General features: G+C 36.8%; 1 non-coding gene across 1 annotated transcript; it reads right to left on the bottom strand.

Annotated features, from left to right (window-relative positions):
• Positions 1-5542: 5542 nt before the first annotated feature.
• LOC136380217 (U6 spliceosomal RNA) lies at positions 5543-5651 on the bottom strand. Its single transcript, XR_010746893.1, has one exon. It is a non-coding gene; the product is annotated as a U6 spliceosomal RNA (small nuclear RNA).
• Positions 5652-10699: the final 5048 nt, after the last annotated feature.

Below are 10699 nucleotides of genomic sequence, written 5' to 3'. Positions count from 1 at the left end.
TTCTTTTTCTAGTTCCTTAAGGTGTGAAGTTAAGTGGTTTACTTCGGCTCTCTCTTGTTTGTTCATATAGGCCTGAAGTGATATGAACTTTCCTCTTATTACTGCTTTTGCTGCATCCCAGAGATTCTGATATGTCGTATTTTCATTTTTCATTTGTCTGTATGTATCTTTTGATCTCTGCGCTTATTTCTTCTTGACCCATTCATTTTTTAGAAGTATGTTGTTTAGTTTCCACATTTTTGTGGGTTTTTCCCCCTCTTTTTTGCCGTTGAATTTTAGTTTCAAGGCTTTATGATCAGAAAATATGCTTGGTACAATTTCAATTTTTCTAAATTTGCTGATATTGTCTTTGTGGCCCAACATATGGTCAATTCTTGAGAATGTTCCATGTACACTAGAGAAAAATGTATACTCTGTCGCTTTGGGATGAAGTGTCCTGTAGATGTCTATCATATCCAGGTGTTCTAGTATTTCATTCAAGGCCACTATATCTTTATTGATTCTCTGTTTGGATGACCGATCTAGAGCCGTCAGCGGAGTATTGAGGTCTCCAAGTATGATTGTATTTTTGTTAGTTTTTGTTTTAAGGTCAATAAGTAGCTGTCTTATATATTTTGATGCTCCTTGGTTTGGTGCATATATATTAAGGATTGTTATGTCTTCTTGATTCAGTGTCCCCTTAATCATTATGAAGTGACCATTTTTGTCTCTGAGTACTTTTTCTGTCTTGTAGTCAGCATTATCAGATATGAGTATTGCTACACCTGCTTTTTTTTGGGTGTTGTTTGCTTGGAGTATTGTTTTCCAGCCTTTCACTTTGAATTTGTTTTTTATCCTTGTTGCTTAGATGTGTTTCTTGTAGGCAGCATATAGTTGGATTTTCTTTTTTAATCCATTCTGCTACTCTGTGTCTTTTTATTGGTAAGTTTAATCCATTTACATTTAGTGTAATTATTGACACTTGTGGGTTCCCTACTACCATTTTATAAATTGCTTTCTGTTAGTTTTGTATCTAGTTTGATTCTTCTCTTTTGTTTTTCTATCATTTGTTTCTGTTTGTTTGTGTTCCATACTTCTTTCCTCTGTTGCTACCTTTTTTAAGTCATGTGTTTTTGTGGTGGTTTTTTCAAGGGTGGTTACCATTAAGTAATGAAAAGGGTACCTACCATATTCATTGTAGTACCCTATCTTATAAATATTTCTGCACTTCATTGTCCTTTGCTACTGTTAATCTCCATTCTCTCCCCCCCCTTTTTTTTTTCCTTTGTTGTCACAGTTTAAGTTTGGTTTTATTGTGTTCTTGGTGGAGCTGTTACTTGTGGTGTTGTTTTCTTTTGTTCTTTGAATCTGGTTGGAAAACCCCCTTTAGTATTTCCTGGAGTGGGGGCTTTCTCGTGATAAATTCTCTCATCTTTTCTGTATTTGTGAATGTTTTTATATCTCCTTCATACTTGAAGGATAGCTTTGATGGGTATAGTATTCTTGGCTGAAAGTTCCTCTCTTTCAGGGCCTTAAATATTGGGGTCCACTCTCTTCTAGCTTGTAGAGTTTCTGCTGAGAAATCTGATGATAATCTAATAGGCCTTCCTTTATATGTTGTACTCTTCTTTTCCCTGGCTGCCTTGAGAATTTTTTCTTTGTCATTGGTTTGTGTCATCTTTATTATGATGTGCCTTGGAGTGGGTTTGTTGGGGTTAAGAAAACTCGGTGTTCTGTTTGCTTCTTGAACTTGAGGCTTTAGTTCTTTCCACAGGCTTGGGAAGTTCTCGTCTATTATTTGTTTGAGTATATTCTCCATTCCATTTTCTTTCTCTTCTCCCTCTGATATACCTATATTCTTATGTTATTCTTTCTGATGGAGTCAGATAATTCCTGTAGGGCTTTCTCGTTTTTTATTATTTTTGAGTCTCTTTCTTCTTCTCTCTGTTGTGCCTCAAGTTGTTTGTCTTCTATTTCACTAATCCTATCTTCAATCTGGGTTGTTCTGCTAGCTAAGCTTGTTACCTCGTTTTTCAGCTCGTGAATTGAGTTTTTCATTTCTGTTTGATTTGTTTTTATAGTTTCAATTTCCTTGGTAATATATTCTTTGTGTTCATTGAGTTGTTTTCTGATCTCCCTATATTGCCTTTCCGTGTTTTCTTGTATATCTCTGAGTATTTTTAAGATTTCTATTTTAAATTCTCTGTCATTTAGCTCCAAGGCTTCCAATATGTTAAGTCTTTTCTCCATAGATTTTTCCACATCTATTTGTGTTACCTCTCTTTCTTTTTGTATCCATAATATTCGATTTCCTCTTTCTTATTGGCATCTGCGGGTGGTCTTGTTGATAGCACTAATTAGAATTAATAAAGAGTAAAAAGTAAAAAACAAAAACAAAAACAAAAACAAAAACAAAAAAAAAGAAAAACAAAACAAAAAAAAAGCAAAAAAAAAACCAAAACAAAAAAAAAACAACAAAGGGTAAAACACCCCACAAAAAAAAAAAAAAAAAAAGCAGTAATAATTTATTATTTCCCCCCTTTTTTTTTTTCTTTGTTCTCCTTCCCTCCTCTCCCCTCCTCAGGGAAATATCGTGCCTATAATGGAGGGCCTGGTTTGCGGTGAAGAGTTCAAGGGGGCAAAAAAAAAAAAAATAAATAAAAAAAATAAAAAAAAAGGGAAGAAAATCTTAGACAAGCATAAGTTGATCTGCCTGCGGGTGACGGTCAACCAAGAGATATAATGAGAGGGACAAGAGGGAACCAGAAAAAAGGACAAAAAAAAAGGAATAATCAAGAAGAAAAAAATAAAAATAATAAGTAAAAATACGTTGTATTAAGTGGAGCAAAGACCAAATACAATGGAGACCTTGGGTTGGGAGGACCCAAAATGCCACAAAAACAAACCAACCAGAAAAAAACAAAAACAAAACCGAAAAAGAAAGACAAAGCCAAAAAAAACCCTTGAGTCCCAAATTAACTAATTTGTTCGTGATTGAGGATTAAATGGGAGGAAAGTAAAACGAGAAAAGAAAAACGAATAGAAAGGAAAAAATAAGAAAAAGTGAAAAACGAAGGAAGAGATAAAAAAGGAAGAGAAAAAAACAAAATAAGGCAAAAAAAACAAAAGAGGAGAGAGTGAGAATTAAGTGTCCTGGAGTATAACCCCAAAGGAGGGTGAGGATGAAGGAGAGAAATAAAATGTAACACTTATGGGTAATGTAGTTCAAGAAAAGGGAAGCATAAGATGGGCAGAGAATAGAAGGGCTGAGGTGGAGGAAATAAAGGCAATAAGATAGAAGGAACAAACAACAACAACTACAAAAAAAAAACAAAAACCAACAAACAGTGGAACAAGCTGCAAAGTCTGTGGATTTTTCCTGATTTTGAGATGTCAACCTCTTCCTCCTTCTCCTCTCTCCCTCTTCCCGGTCGGCGACTCTGCACCCCAGGCCCTGCCCCTGCGCCACACCCAGGCAGGGACTTGCAGTTGATGGGGTTCTATGGCAATGTCACACAATTGGCTTTAGTCTTGTTGGTAGTCAAGGCCTGCCGGCGTCTGCAGGGTCTAACGACGAGAGAGTTCGCCTTCGTGGATTCTCTCTCCCAGTCCCCCTCCCGAACCAGCAGCCTGGCGATCCAGCCCCAAGGCTGCCACTGCTTCTGCCTGGGGAGTAAGAGGCTCAAAGAGCTGGGAAATCCCCACTCTATCCCCACTCAATGCAAGGCTCTGGGAAGGGCTCTGACAGTCAGGGCCTCCAGTGTAATCAGGCGGGGGGTGGGAGTCAATTGTTGTCAAGGTGATTGTTCAGCGCCTAGCATTCCGTTGGACCTCTCAACCCAGGCTTTCCACACTTTGTAGCCTGTTTTGGCCGGTAAAAAGAGGCACTAGTCTCTGCTTGCGACTAGTGTGGTATAGATCTTATTATCTGCCAAGTCCTTCTTGTTAGCGTTTATCCCTGAATATGGAGGCTCTATCAATCAGAAGTTGCCCCTGCCCCTTTAGCGAGAGGCACCAAAAAATATCACGCCTCTTGTCTTGGGTCGGTGAACTGAGAGAGATCTTATCAATTAGAACCGAGGGTGCGCAGATTTCACGGGTTAAGTTAATTTAGTAATTGGGTCGCAGCTGTGCTCCCGAAGGTATTTCAGGCTGCCTGCGCGCGCCCCTCCCCCAACGCTTGATTGTTAGCTTGAATGGGCTGGGTGAGGTGCCCCGCCCGCGGAGAGAAATCTCCCAAGTAGGGAATACGCCCTGGGGCCTCTCCCGCTCCCCCTGCGTCGGGCCGCTGGGAACGTTTAGCGGTGCTCGGTCTGCAATGCTCGGTCTGCAAATCAGACGGGAGTGCAGCCAGTGGCTTTGTTAGCCGCTGGCTCTGCACCGACCTCCACTGCTCGCGGCGGGCTGGCCGGCGATCCAGGCGGCGGGCCCTGCGGCGGGGGTTTTCCGAGTGCGGGATGACTTACCACCGGCGCCACTTTCTCGCGGCTAGAATGAACGTCCCTGCGGTAGCTTCCTCCACACCCTCGTCTCTCAGATTTGAGTGATAACAGTCCTTTTGCTTTCAGTTTGCTCCGAAGATAAATTTTCCTGTTTCTAGTTGATAAATTTGTTGTGATTTTGGGGAGATCTGTCGGACGCGCTGCTCACGGCACCATTTCCGTGACGTCCTAAAATCCCATTTTTATTAGATTTTGTGGAAAGAAAACACGATGAATTGAGTGAAAGCAGAAAAACCTACTTACTGGTAGTTTGCTATTGCAAAGGAGTCAGCCACCATCATTTGCATTTCTGTAGAGATTCAAAGACAGGCAGAGAATGAGAAAGCTTTATAGTGAAAAGAAAGGGAAGACGTCAGGTGTATGGTGATTGGAGGCCTCTGGCATGAGGAAGCTACAGAGGGGCTAACTGGAGGCCAGGAAGCCTATGTAATTGGTTGGGATCATATTTGACTTTCCCTGGTCCTGAACTGTAATTAAAAAAAAAAAAAAAAAATTAGGAAAGCTATCAGTTAATAATCAAGTCCTGGTCATTTGGGGCTGACTGTTACAGGAGTTACTGTTCAGCTTCCTGGATTGTTAGAATACTGGAGATGTAAATCTGGCTTCCTACAAATTTCAGAGGCTTTCTTGGCTGTTTATTGTAGATAGGAAGTTGATTTCCTGGGCAAGTTGCTGCAGGTTGTGGATCAGATTCCTATTTTTACTCAGACAAACTTTCCACAGCCCATTTGTATATTCAATCTTTCAATTTTGTGACTTCTGTCAAGTCATCTAGCTTTCTTGAGCCTCAAGTATAATAATGAAAATATATTTCATAATATTTTTATAAAGTTGAATAATATATTGAATACCTATTTGACTCTTTAACACATATTCTCTCTTCTTTACATCTCTTTCAATTTGATAGATGCTTGGCAGTGTCTATCAATGAACGTAAACAGCATTGCTTAAAGTGTAGCTATTATAAAAAATGTAAACATCAAAGGATTAGAATAGTTATCTTGATGTTCTTTCTAATTGCAAGCATCCATGACACTGTTCCTTGTTGTAGCATTTTTAGAAAACATATGGAATGCTTCATGAATTTGCATGTCATTCTTGTGTAGGGGCCATGCTAATCCTCTTTTTATCACTCCAATTCCAATGTGAGCTGCCAATGCAAGATGCAGTATTTTTGTGTTTCAGAACTAAGTTCCCTGAGTAAGGTCATACATTGCCCAAGGTCATCTAGCCAATAAAGAGAAGAACGAGAAGTAAATACTATATAGGACTGTCAGATTCCAAAGTGTGGACAGATAGTTAGATAGATAAATTTTTTTCTTTTTCTCCTATATATAAATTCCTCCCAATATTTTATTTATTTATTTATTTATTTTTTGTATTTTTCTGAAGTTGGAAATGGGGAGGCAGTCAGACAGACTCCTGCATGCGCCGGATGGGGATCCACCCGCACGCCCACCAGGGGGGCCTCCCAATATTTTAAATAGTTTCCTAACAAGGCAGGCCACAGGCATACTTTTAAGGTTATTATTGGGCAAATAAGTTTGTAAAATTTGTGTTATTTGGTTTTGCTCACTTTTATTGTTAAAAATGGCTACTGACCACGTGATTGCATTGCCCAGGTGATGATACTGTTAATTACCTTCATGCTTGGGAAAGGGTTTGGTTATGCTAATGAGTGCTGAAGGAGGGGTTGTCCCACTGAAAAGCTTTAAGAAGGAGGAGCTAGGAGGCCATTTTTGCAGAGGCCACGTGGTTGAGGAGGCAGGTAGCCAAGATGGAGGTGTGCAGATGGGGAAAAGGAAGTGGCTGAGGCTAATGGGGCCTTTGATTCTAGGAAAACCTGGAAGTGTCATTAGCTTTGTGAGTGTTGAATGAATGAGTTTTGGAGCCCAGGGTGTTTGTGTTTACTCACCTGCCATGTGTGAACTAGAATAAAAGGTAATGGCCCACCAGTTCTTGTCTCCGTTGTTTCATTACCTAATGGGAAACTGCATGAGTCAGGCAGTGGCCCCTGGCCTTACAGTTATAAAGTATTAATAGAAACCCAACAGAGAATTATGAGCTATAATAAATACTTTGAATATAGTAGAAATCTAAAATTAATTTTGCAACTGAATTGTTACAAAAAATAATAAAAATTTATTTTCTAACATGTTGTTTTTAACTTTATAACAAGAGAAAATAGAGAATTCAAATTATTCTATATTTTGTATTTTATTTTGAGTGGCACTCAGTGTGAAAATTTTGTTAAACATATCTGTTGTAATAAAGAGAAAAAAATGTAATACATATTAATAAAATGATAATCTTGAACTAAGCTATTTCAAATATTATTAGCCTGACTTGTGGTGGCACAGTGGATAAAGGGTTGACCTGGATCACTGAGGTCGCCGGTTCAAAACCCTGGGCTTCTCTGGTCAAGGCACATATGGGAGTTGATGCTTCCTGCTCCTCCCTGCCCCTTCTCTCTCTCTCTCTCTCTCTCTCTCTCTCATCTCTAAAATTTAATTAAATTTTTTTTAAATCAAATATTATTAACGTTTACATCTTGCATAGATGATCACTATCTCCACCATACTTTTGAATCAGAAACTCAGTTGTGTAATTTTACTTTGAGGGAATTTGACTTTTTGTTTATTTCATTTGGTCACAGTTGAGAAACACAAATTTTTATTTTTTATTTTTCTCTTTTTCCCCACAGAAACTGTTTTTCTATAACTTAGTTAATTGAAAGAAGCATGTAAGACATATTTTTAAATAATAAAGATATAAAATGTTATCTATTTCTTAATATAATATTAACATTAAATTATTAATTATTAAATAGGAATATCTATTAGCATTTCCTCTAGGACCTTTTAGGAAACACTACTATAATAAAGCTACAGGGAGTGTGAAGTCAGCATTAGTGAGAATTAGAATGCATTAATATTTTCTAACTCTACTATGCTTTTCTTATAGCTAAGATTTTTCTCTGGATTTATCTGACCAGTTGTCACAGAGAATTGATTTTTTAAAATAATACTGATCTAAAAAGAAAGAGACTTTTAATAGTCCAAGCTAGCTCCTGTGCAACCCCATGGGATCAGGCTGGATGAGTCCAATCACCTCCCTAGAAAGCCTGGATAAAGCCACAGCTTAGGAAGGTCCCTGTTAAATTTAACTTTCTAAATAAAATTAAAAAATAAAATAAAATGACATTCTACTTTTGTAAGCCTATAATCAGGTGAGATTTATAACTCATTATCGTTCTTCTATATGTTTTGGAGTAGAGTGGAATCATTCAACTGAGAGAGATACAAACTAGAAAATAATAAAAATACTATATTTTAATTTTATCTAGAAGTATATCTTATTTTTATCTAGCTCCACAGAAGTTTAAGAAACAATATAAGCTTTATTTAGGCTTCTTTATGGTATAATACAATGTTTTTTAAAACAGTCATTTCTCAGTTTTAAAAATTTGAATATAAAGATTAGTGTTTTGTTGTGCAATGGCATCTAGATGAAAAAAAATGCATTAGTACAAACTACAAAATAAAATAAAAACTTAAGATAAGACAATGTATCTAAAATTTTTGGAATTGGGTGTGAGTTCAATCTTCCTTATGAAAAGATGTATGATCCTGTACTAATCAGGCCACTTCTGTGAACAGTTTCTTCTATACTATTAGATAAGAAGATCTCTGCTTGTCTCCAAGATTTTAAGAAGAATTTATAATTCAATGAAATGTTATTAAAATTTAGTTAATGCAAGATTATGTAACAAACATTTTGTTAATGTTTTCTATATAATTATTATGTTTACACAATTATACTGTAACTTGTGAATTACCACATAAATATATGAATTATTATTATATTTAGAATAACACTTATCTAAATATTAAGTAGATATTTACTTACTTAGATATTAAGTAGTTTAGTCTTTTCTCTTTTAAAAAGAGCAAGTCACATTTGAGAACACAGACAAATATTGATCAACTTATGACCTATGCAACTTACGACCATTCAACTTTATGACCACAATCGCTAGCCATGACTGCTCCGCGTCTGGCAGCGCAAGCGTTGCCCAGCTGGGCATACGACAGTGCGGACCAGCTCTGGCAGCACTACCATCTCTGCGTGCACCATTTCAACTGTTATCCCAGAATGGGTAAAGCAATTTGTGTTTTGTGTCTTGGATATTTTTCATCAAACCCCTCCCAAGATGTCTACCAAGGGGAAATTGTCTTTGCAAATATTAAACCAATTGTACTAGTAATTCAGTGTTTTACTTAAACTGATGAATGTAAAAATAAGAAACAAAATGGTGTAGAGATGATACAAATGGCATAAAATGAACAAAGAAAATTATGATATATAACAATAATGAAAGAAAATTATGATAAAATATGACAAAGATTTTTATAACATCATTTCACAGTACTGTACATATAGCCTACTCAACTTATGACCAAATCATGTTATGACCCATCTGTCGGAACCAATCATGGTCGTAAGTCGAGCACTAGCTGTATTACTTTCCAATAATCCATTGGTGATTAAACATTATGTAGAAATAATATGTCGTTGCAAGAATAAAAGATAAGAATGGATTAGATTTCTTATTTAAAGACAAAGACTCTCAAAGTCCAACTATGCAAGAAACCAACTTAAAACAACATGTTATGTATAAAAAGGTAAAAATTATAATTTGGCCTAATACAAACAAGAGAGCTCAGGGTAACAACAATAATTATAAAAATAAAGGGAATCTAAGGCAGAAATAATTATACTCGATCAAAATGGTCATTTTTTTATTGACAATCATTCAATCTACAATAAATAGAACACTTATGAATGGAATCATGTTAGATCAATACATAAGCAAAAACTTTCAGAATTATATAAAATGACAATCAGAAGACAATCTTTGTCAGATATAATAAGCCAAATTAAATGAGAATAAAAAGAATTTGAATATGAAGTGATTAAATAAATGCATACTGATATTTGTACTGTATATAATATACATTCTTTTTATTTTTTTATTTTTTATTTTTTATTTATTTTTTTCATTTTTTCTGAAGCTGGAAACAGGGAGAGACAGTCAGACAGACTCCCGCATGCGCCCGACCGGGATCCACCTGGCACGCCCACCAGGGGCGATGCTCTGCCCACCAGGGGGCGATGCTCTGCCCATCCTGGGCATCGCCATGTTGCGACCAGAGCCACTCTAGCGCCTGGGGCAGAGGCCACAGAGCCATCCCCAGCGCCCGGGCCATCTTTGCTCCAATGGAGCTTTGGCTGCGGGAGGGGAAGAGAGAGACAGAGAGGAAAGCGCGGCGGAGGGGTGGAGAAGCAAATGGGCGCTTCTCCTGTGTGCCCTGGCTGGGAATCGAACCCGGGTCCTCCGCACGCTAGGCCGACGCTCTACCACTGAGCCAACCAGCCAGGGCAATATACATTCTTTTTAAATAATCATTCAACATTTATGCCAATTAATTACATATAAAATCATTAAAGCAAAATATTGCAAAGTCATATTTGAACAGGTATGAAATTTATTCACAATGAACTGACATGGGATATTAGTTCAAGAGTTTAACTAGAGCCTCAACTGTGGTGTTGCAGTGGATATAGCGACAACCTATAATACTGAGGTTGCCAGTTCAAAACCCTGGGCTTGCCGGGTCAAGGTACATATGGGAGCTGATGCTTCCTGCTCCTGCCCCGCTTCCCTTTCTCTCTTTCCCCCTCCCTAAAATGAATAAATAAAATCTTTTAAAAATTAAAAAAAGATTTTAACTAGAAAAAATAATACCACTTAAAATTGAAATGCAGAAGTCACTGACAATGAAATCTACTGTTATGTTAGAAAAAAGTAACACACAGACCTAATAAAAAACACCAAGAAAAAAAGTATCTTCAAGAAAATTAACAGTTGACTTTTCAAAAACAATCATGAGATAATATATCCAATGTTCTGTAAGAAAATATTTTACCAATCTGTAATTCTATACCTATCATTCAGAAATAAAAATAAAAATAATTACATTTTAGCAAAAACAAAAATAGAGAATTCAAACATACAGATCAATACTAAGGAAGATATGAAAGGATGCTCTTCAGACAAAAAAAAATTATTCCAACATAAAGGTTGTATATACAAGTACAAAAGCACAAATTAATTTGAAAAAGATTGTGATCAATATAAATGAATATTTTTCTAT

The sequence above is a fragment of the Saccopteryx leptura genome, chromosome 8 (assembly GCF_036850995.1).
Source record: "Saccopteryx leptura isolate mSacLep1 chromosome 8, mSacLep1_pri_phased_curated, whole genome shotgun sequence".
NCBI classification, from domain to species: Eukaryota; Metazoa; Chordata; class Mammalia; order Chiroptera; family Emballonuridae; genus Saccopteryx; species Saccopteryx leptura.
This window is presented reverse-complemented; position numbering and strand designations above follow the sequence as displayed.